Source organism: Carex rostrata, chromosome 30, assembly GCF_964058835.1.
Source record: "Carex rostrata chromosome 30, lpCarRost1.2, whole genome shotgun sequence".
NCBI lineage: Eukaryota > Viridiplantae > Streptophyta > Magnoliopsida > Poales > Cyperaceae > Carex > Carex rostrata.
In genome coordinates this window covers 1,849,775-1,859,991 of record NC_135947.1, presented here as the reverse complement: position 1 = coordinate 1,859,991, position 10,217 = coordinate 1,849,775, and positions in this window count along the sequence as shown.

The following is a 10,217-nucleotide window of genomic DNA, read 5'->3' as shown; positions in this document are numbered from 1 at the left end:
TGCTCTGTTGGGCAAGGAACAAAATACGCTAGACGATATATATGATACGCTAGACGATATGATGCACTAGAGGAATTATAATTTTTCTTTTACTGACAAAACATTGACAGCAACTACACTCGAAGGAGCAAAACAATGCTAAATGCATCTGGACAATACGATACAGCTAGACGATAGTGAGAGGAGCCTTGAGTTGCATACAGACTAACTTGCTCGATGATTAGCATTGCCAGACATGCGCAGCTAGGGGTGTCAACGGGTACCATACTGGTCGGTTGGAGGCATTTCATATCCGATATCCGAATATAAATTAACTCAAAAAATCATTAAATTCTATGTGGATGCATCTCTCATTAAAAATGAACAAAAATCAACATTTTGGATTTGATATATAAATTTCAAATTTTTAAATATAAATAAAAGAAGAGAGATTGTGATAATGGAGGACCATTTTTCTAGATGAGGGAAATATGCATGCCAACGGTTTTGGTGTAAATTGGTGTCAATAAAATTAAACACCAAAATATATTTTAAAATATTTTAAATTGATGTAAGAATATCCGATATCCGAATATCCATGCAAAAACAAATATGGATATGGTTTTAAAAAAAAGACTGGAACAGCCACAAACAAATTAAAAAAGAGCTCAATTATAATTTTCCGACTTCCTTTATCATCTTTTAAAAATAATAAACATAATTAATATGGATTCTTGAATTTTTTTTTTTTTATTCAGTGTGTAGATATATATTAGCTTCGCATGGATCCATCACAAAATTGTAGCTAGCGGATATTTAATATCAGAATATCCGTGCTATTTAATATCAGAATATCCGTGCAAATACGAAGACAAATATGATTTTAAATATTAATTATTTATATCTGAATAATAGATATATATTATGAGTAGGGATCAAGTTACAACAATATTTGAGTTACAATAAGTTACAACAACCATTTTTTATATTTTCAAAGTCCAAATCGTTAGATGTGATCTCTACAATAAAATGTGCTTGGAGACAAAATTTTACATTTATTAAGATGTAAAGAGGATGAGAAGATAATTTCCTTAGGTCAATAACATTAGAAAGAGGATGAGAAGATAATTTCCTTAGGTCTTCGAGAATTTGGTACTCAGTTGGTGTGGGTTGTGCCTCTTCGATTTGCATTTCATCAATTAAGGGATCCACCTCAACATTTATCGCATCCATGTTGGGTTGATTTTCAATCATGTCGGCGCTTGCTTCAACTTCATCCTTGTCAACAATTGGCACTTCAATCCCTACAATTTGAATATCTTGGTCGACATTTTGATTAGCACATTCATCAAATTTAACATGCACAGATTCAATAACAACCCATTGTGATGCAATATAAATTCTATAAGCTTTACTTGACATTAAATACTCTACAAACATTCTCTCAATTGATTTAGAATCGAATTTGGTTACTTTAAGTGATTCATCAAGAACAAAGTACTTAGACCCAAATATCATAAAATGAGATATATTTGGCTTATACCCCTTCCATAGCTCATAAGGTGTCTTATTCAATATCAACCTTATACTAACGTGATTTACCACGTAGCATGCCGTATTGACCGCCTCGGCCCAAAGGTGTTTGGGCAAGAAGTAATTGAGCATGATATGGGCTAGCTCAACTAAAGTTCAGTTCTTCCTCTCAATAACCCCGTTTTGTTGAGGTGTGCGAGGAGCCGAATACTCATGTTTATATCTCCTTTTAGAGCATAGTTGATCAAATTTTATATTTTCAAATTCTCCCCCATGGGCACTTCTAATCCTAATGATTTTTTATCTCTTTTTATTTTCAACACTTATGTAAAATTCAATGAAATGACTAATTGCTTTATCCTTGTGTTGTAGGAACAAAACTCAAATAAAGCGACTATAGTCATTTACAATTACATATACATATTTCTTTTTGGCCAAACTTGGTACACCGATTGGTCCAAACAAGTCCATTTGTAGTAATTGTAAGGGTTGATCGTTAAAAACATGATCTTTGGATTTGAAGGTACTTTTGGTTTGTTTACCTTGGATACATACATTGCATAGTCTTTCAAGTTCCAACTTATGGGTTGGTAACCCGCGTACAAGGTCGAATTTAACCAATTTTCTAATGGTATCAATTGAAACATGCCCTAATCTACAATGCCATAACCATGAGCCCATGATTATGGCACTTAGACATGTCTCAACGGAATCAAAATAGGTAAAATACAAGAATAAATATTTTTATTTATTTTACCCGTGTATATTAATGTGTCATCCGAAGACCTAACTAAATGATAAGCATCAATATCAAATTTTGCATAATAACCAGAATCACATAACTTACTAACACTAAGTAAGTTATAATTTAACCTTTCAACAAGATATACATTGGATATGGTCAAGTGTTGGTTATCAATTGTGCTTATTCCAATAATAGAGTTTTTCTTTTGATTATTATCAAAGGTAATCGTACCCTTATCATATGGTTCTAAGAATTTGAAAATAGATTTATCACCAGTCATATGGTGTGAGCATCCATTATCAATGATCCAAGCACTTTCTTTTTGGGTTGTAATCAAGCATACCTACAAAGTATATATTAGTTAGTGTTAAGTTAGTAACTAACATATACCTTGTTTGTAATCTCCCCCTTAGAGTTTGGCAATTAGAATAAATTATGGGAGATTATGTATGCATCTAAGTTAATGTGGCTTTTGGAACCCAAACAACATTTGGGTTATTGCCTCCATTTCTAAGCCTACATTCTAAAGAGGTATGACCAATTTTGCAACAATAATTACAAAATGTAATTGATGGTTTTTGAGCAATAGAACCTTACTTGAAAGTGGCTTGGTATTTTTGTTTCACTTTATAAATTTTGTTCTTTGTATCAAATGACCTATGTGTGACTCTAGTTGAAGTATTTTTAGGTTTGTTAGATTGATTTTGATGTTGATGAACATCTCTTACCGAACTTCTTCTTTGAGTTTGATTTTGTGAAGCATTTTTATTTTAATTTCATAAAACCATCCATCCGGTCCTTGAAAATAAGTTTTGTATCACCTTTTGAATTGAATGTGCTTCTATCACTATTTTGAAAATTGTTTTTGTTTTTATAATTTTTTATGATTATACTTGTACCTAAATGCATAATTTGATGACTTTTGATCTTGTTTAGCATTTGAGGTATGAGAATGCTTCACTTTGGGTGTCTCATTTCTCAAAGGAGTTTTACCATTTTTGGTAAAAAATTGATGAGTATTGATCACAATTGAACTTAAACTTAAAATTTTTAGTGTTTGAAGTTGGAGTATGTTTCCATTTTTCTTTTGGACTTTGTGAGTGGTTGGATGCAAATGAGGATTGACCCTTCTTGTATCCATTTTGCGGTACAATTGGTCATTTATCAAATTATCCACGTAATAAAGATCTAAAGTAGTGATATTTAAAAGATCACTAGGAGGCCTTAATGTCCTATTTTTGGTTTTTAAAGTTTAAATTTTAACTTTTAAAATACTTAACTCACCTATGTGTGATGCTCTCAAATTTCTAGCTTTACATTCTAACATGTCATTTTTAGCAATTATTTTTTGAATAATATCTTCTCTTTCAATCAATGTTCTATTGGACTCATTAAGGAGAAATTGCAACCTAAATTCATCATCATAATGCATTAGAATTTCATTGGTGAAAGTGCTTGTATCATTAGTTTCTAACTTATAGGTATGCAAGTCAATTGAACCATTATACCATTCACCACCTTCTTCCTCATCGGTTAATTAATCTTCAGTCTCAATACTATCAAGACCAAAATTTAAATGTACCTCATTAGTGAAGTTAGTTGAGGCTTTGATTTCATCATCTTCCTTGTTGGTGTTCCTTGATTTGATAAGGTCCTTAAGAAATTCGATGGTGGTCTTGTTGGTGATGTTCTTGCTTGAGATGATTGAGTCGACATCAATTGTCGAGGGACCTTCATCTACACTTGCCATCAATGCGAGGTTGGTCTCTTGTTCATTTTCCGACTCCGTGTCGGATTGCTCCACCTCGCTATCATCTGAAAACAAGGCTTGCATTGCTTTGGCCTTCTTCTTGCCTTTGAATCCTTCATATTTTTGTCTTGGCCTTCTATCTTGTTGCCCTTCACCATCCGTGTTCTTCAATTGTGAAAATAGTTTGAAGCATGTTTGGATGGTGTTCCCCTTTTTATGGCATGCAAACACATTACTCTTTTACTTTTCTCTTCACGTTCCTTGTTGTATTTTCTTTCAAAATCAGGCATGCCTTCAAACATTTTGGATAAGAGAAGGGCATCTTTGGATGATTCATGATCAATTTTGTTGATGAATTGATCATTTGATAGACGAGTATTTGAGGAGTTAGGAAAGTTACGGTTTTGTGCCAAAAAAGCTACGATTTTTTATTTGGAATTTTTCTTTAGCTCTCCGGATTGTCGAAGTTTTTCTTCAAAGCTTCGGAAGTGTGCATAGAGGTCATCCGATGTGAATGAATAATGTGTGTCTTAGATTGTTTCAAGGACACTCACCAATCGGGACCATCTATCCCTCATGAGCATCACCCTCAATAGCTTCCCTATAATTTTATTGTTAGAAAGTGGTTCTCCCAATTCGGTAAATTCATTTTGGATATGCATAAGTCTATTATACATATCATCAATGCTTTCACTATCTTCAACCTTAAAGGTTTCAAATTTGGCTTCTAAACCGGTTATTTTGGTTCATTTAATTTGGATATTTCCCTCATACTGGTTTATAAGGGCATCCCACATTTCTTTTGCGGTTGAGCAACTACCAAAGATTGAGGCAACCGATTCACTAACCAAGTTAAATATGGCATTGGTTGCAAGATCATTGTCTTTCTTGGTTTGTTTGGATTCGGTAGTCTCTATTTTAATGTCATTGGCACTATCGGTATTAACGGTAATGAATGTTGGTGTATACCCCTTGTCAACCATATACCATATCTCAAGAATGTTCAAGTAATTAATCATGGTTTTCTTCCAATGCATGAAATTTTTGGTGGTATTACCAAAAATTAGGGGTTCCTTTACGGATCTATAAGATGTCATTTGTCAAGTTGATCTAACTCCAATTAAATGTATCTTAATTTGAGTAACTTGCTCTGATACCACTTTGTTAAACTAAGTGCACCGCTAATTGCTCAAAAACTGAAAATAAATGCGATTGAAAGTAAATAGATGAGTTTAGAGAAATTTGACACGCGAGATGTTAACGGAGTTCGGCAAAACAAATGCCTACGTCTCCAGGGCTTCGCAACCTCTTCTAGGTGTGTATTTCTATTATCCAATACGAAAGGATTACAACTTATGAACCGTTGAGCCCTTACAATCCAAGCAGGAAGTCAATCGACCAACTAGAGATGAGAACAAGGTCTCAAACTTTAGAAACTTAAGAGAAACACTTAATAAATCACTCTAACCTAATCTAACTCAAGATTAGTGAAGTGGGTTTGAGGTTGTTTGAGAAATTTTGAAGTTTTAAGCTCTCAGAAAATCGCGTTTTAGAATATTATGGTCGGCTGAGATACTTTGGGAAGAAAGCCCAAAGTCCTATTTATAGAGACAGTTTAAAAATGAGCTACTTGACTTAAAATGTTACCAACGTTTTAGTTCAAAATGTGATTTAGGGTTTTAGTTTCCTGAGAGCTCAGTAAAACGTTATGTAACGTTTTGCATTATAAAAACTTGATCAAAAACAGGAATTCTTGGATGTTGAATTTACTTAAATCGTTACAACGTTTGTCAAACCTTATAATGCTGAATTAATTAAATCGTTGTAATGATTGACAAATGTTACCAACGTTTGTGATTCCTTCTGAGTTTGATTAAGCTGTTTCTCAGAGTTTTCTTACTGGCTGAATCGTTATAACGTTTTACAAATATTTCCAACGTTTGTATTCTATTGAAACAACATCAAACACACTTTACCAAGTTTATGATTTTACAATTTAAATTCTTGATAAGTGTCTTCATGATTTCTTCACTTCAAGCAATCTTCATAGCAATGTCAATTGTCTTGATCCTACATAACTCTAAAATAGAAGAAATTGTAAAATTCAATAATTGTATGTTTTTGCAAATTAGTTAAATAGACGAAAAAGATTATTGCTAGAACAACAGACCCGTCCGGGGTAGTGAAAACATATGAAATTTAGTAGGGTTAGTAGGGTTATCTATAATAAAGTAAATTTAAAATACGGTACCTGAAAACATATGAGCAACATCTCTACACACCAGTAATGCTCCTATTGCCAACATCACTCAGGCAACACCTCAACATAGGTCTGAAGTACCCCATCTACCTCGAGTTGAATTTACAAATTTTAAATCTTACATGAATCCAAGTGTCAAAATTTGGTAATTTATTTAGATCAAATTTAAAATAAAATAAGACTTACATATTCTCTATAAGGCTCCCAGGTCACATACTCTGGATTGTCTCTGAGACGCTCGATCTCTTGTCTCCAAAATGTGATGTCGAGTGTGGAGCCATGCATTGACTCAACCCAAGTCTTCTGATAGCAGTACTTGGTGGCGTATGCATCGCATGTGTCTGGCTCGGGCTCACCCCAATTCGGCACATCTGTCTTGTTAGTTATGGTTGGACAGCCAACAATCAAATGTGCGTAGGACCAATGCTATAACAACATGCATGGTCCAATAAAGGTCTTGTTGTTCTTTAGACAGACACTATTAAGACCCATGTACAATGTTAGTGTTAAGAACAGATATAGTGCTGGTATTGAAATATAGAACACTCAAAATATTTAAAAACTATAATAATACTTTCAAGTTACCTATATAAACACGCTAGAGTTGCAGCCCCCCAATTGTACTTGCCCTATTGGGCAAATCACGTAGAAACTAAAGGTAACATATCCACACCTGATCTCCGTGTGAATCAGGCAACAGCTTGCAAGTGAACATCTCTATAATGTATGTACGCAGATGCTGATCAATGGTGGCCTGTTATTTATTTTAATTAGAACATTTTTAGAAGAAAACTTAATTTTTTAAATAAATAAGATAAAATTTATATACCTGATTTGGACAACTACTAGAAGGCGGAAACTCCTTGAAGGCGGCCCTCATCTTCTGCAAGCTGATGGTACTGAGGGAGACCTTAAATCTGTCACCTTTCTTCTTCTCTTTCTAGAGCTGCTCGTGAGGTAACCCCAGCAACTCTAAGCACAAGGACTTGAAATCCCCATACTTAACACCCATCACAGGCTCCCTGATAATAGTCATACTCCATAGACAGCTGACGTCCTATAGAGTGACCGTCATCTCAGCATGGGAGAGATGAAAGGTGTGGATCTCAGGACGCCATGGCTCAATGAGCCCGGACGATAATCCATCGTCGTCATTCTCCTCGGCCATCTGGGATAACTGATACAATCCTTTCGCATGCAATGTCCCTACATACGCCGACTAGTACTTTAGCCACATTTTGTTGTGACGTACCGTGATTGCATCCAAACCCTGCATTAAAAAAAATGAAGGTGAGATCATTCAAATATTCATAGAAAAAAGGTTATAATTTTATTAATAATATAAAACTTACCCCAGTGGTAGCCTCAAGAATACGGTGTTGTACCGGATACCCGGAACATATGTCAGTGTTGTACCAAAAAAAGTCACTCACCTTGTCAGTGTTGTACCGGATACCCGGAACATATGCCAACGCCGTATCCACATACTGGGACATCTCATACGGAGTGGGTATATGGTATGTACCTCTACTGGAATAAGGTACATCCCTATTAGAAGACAGTTTATCTCTCCTAGATGTCATGCTGTATATTATAATTTTTTTTCCTATTTGGATTTGCAATTAATTTTGGTAAAATTAACCTAATCACAGTTTGAGTATTGGTCTAAATCAATTTGGGTATTGGTCTAATTGAATACAGTTCGGTATTAATTTTTATAAAATACTAATTACAATTTGGTATTAGTCTGATTTAATTTAAGTGATAACAAATAATTAATTTTGGTAAAATAACCATAACTATGGTTTGGTATTGGTCTAATTTAATTTAATTGGTAACAACCTATTAATTTTGGTAAAATAACCCTAAATACAGTTCATTATTCATATTGGTAAAATACTAATTACAATTTGGTATTTATCTAATTTAATTTTGGTTACAAATCTAAAGTTATCTATATCCTAAACCCTAATCCTAATCATAAATCATAATCCCACATCTAATTCTACACCTAATTACTACTCTAAACTAAAAATTAAAAATAGAAAAGAAGAAGAAAACTCACCCGAGTTCAAAGGAATTGGAATGTAGCTTGAAGGAATAAAAAAAATGAGACTAGCGGCCGCTTATATAGGTTTTTTGGGGTCCGCATTCTCAGAAAGCGGTCCCTGGGCTTCGCATTCTCAGAAAGCGGCCCCTGGGCTTCGCATTCTCAGAAAGCGGCCCCTGGGCTTCGCATCCCTAGACTGGATGCAGCCCTGTCAATTTTTTAATTTTTCAAAATCAGTAATTTTTTGGCTTTTTTTTTTAGAAATGGTATATTTAAAAATTTTCTGAAGGAAATGAGTATCTTTCTCAGGTACTATAATGTGGGGCCCACAATTTTTGCGGTCAATATTTATTCTCATACGGATTAAATTCAATTCAGTGCTTATTTAATTAAGTTGTAGGGTTCTCTTTAATATTCATGCATGGTTAAAAAATCGGTCCAAATCCACTAATTTTATTGAACAGTACTCGTCAGGTACCTGAGAGGATCTGAATGCGTGCACATGTGGAATCCACATGGATCCAATGAGTTCAAGTTTTATGAACGGAAAAAAAATTCTCAAAGAGGGACATACCTAATCTGCGCATCCGAAATGATAAGACGATCTAAGTAACTTCTTTTTTTGAACTATTGCCAAAATTAAACAGAAGGATTTGCAAATAAAAATGCTAATGCCACAACTAGTGTATGAATTATTAAAGCTTCTGTAAATGTCGTCAGACTAAGCAATAAAATTTCTTGTATTGTCGTATTGACAATTATTTGCAAATAATAACTAGGGATGTCAATAAATATCTGTGGGGAACACTAATTAACTGGACATCATTAATTACTTGGGATATTACATAATATTTGATAGATTTTATAACTGATGCGTGCAAATATGGATACCTATGTGTGCAAGTGTTAATATATATATATTAAGTATTCATACCTAAGATATCAAGTATTTCAAAAAAAAAAAAAATGAACACATTACACACTCATCTTTTACAAATTTTTAGAGGTGGATTTTTTTTTTCTTCATTCAATTTCGTCAATATTTCTGATGATCTGTGAAAAAATTTGCAAGTCTAAAACCATGAATGTCTTCTATGCAATTTTCTCTTTCAAATGAGATCCATGATGACGTACTTTCGGGTTGTTCGTCGTGCAAGTATTCATAACTCGTCGTGCAAGTATTCATATCTCGTCGTGCAAGTATTCATATCTCGTCGTGCAAGTATTCATGAATCGTCGTGAATACCTTATCGTGTAAGTATTTATATCTTGTCAAGTAAGTATTCATACCTCGCCGTGCAAGTATTCATACCTCGTAATGCAAGTGTAAATAATTCATGTCTGAAGTGTTTGTACCGAACATATTTTATTAAAAAAATTTCATATAGCACTGGATGACGTCTGAAAGTATTAGTATCAAGTATTGTAAGTATTTATACATCATTATGCAAGTGTAATGTCACACCCCAAATCGGGTATAACAGCCTGCCACGTATATTTATTAAAACATATACGTAAGGCAGTGGATCTTTTATATGCATTACCAATAACACCATTACATATTAACCACAATCCCAATATTTATGAAATTATCTGACATAATACGGCAAACTATATATTTTAGAAATGTCTCCCGCATCCTGTCAGTTATAACAACCCAAAACCTCAGTATTATGTGGTTATGCTGTCAGATGCAATCCAAAACCGTCTCTCCGTATCCGTGTAATAAACCTGAAAATAACCCAAAGGGTGGGGGTGAGAAATAATATAAATATTATCTCCCAGTGCGAATTTGCCACAATCAGGCCACTGGACTTGCAATCAATCCATATCTAGAATTAAATCCTTGCAACTTAACATTAACAGTTCAGTTTATATATAAGTGAATGCAAATGCTTAA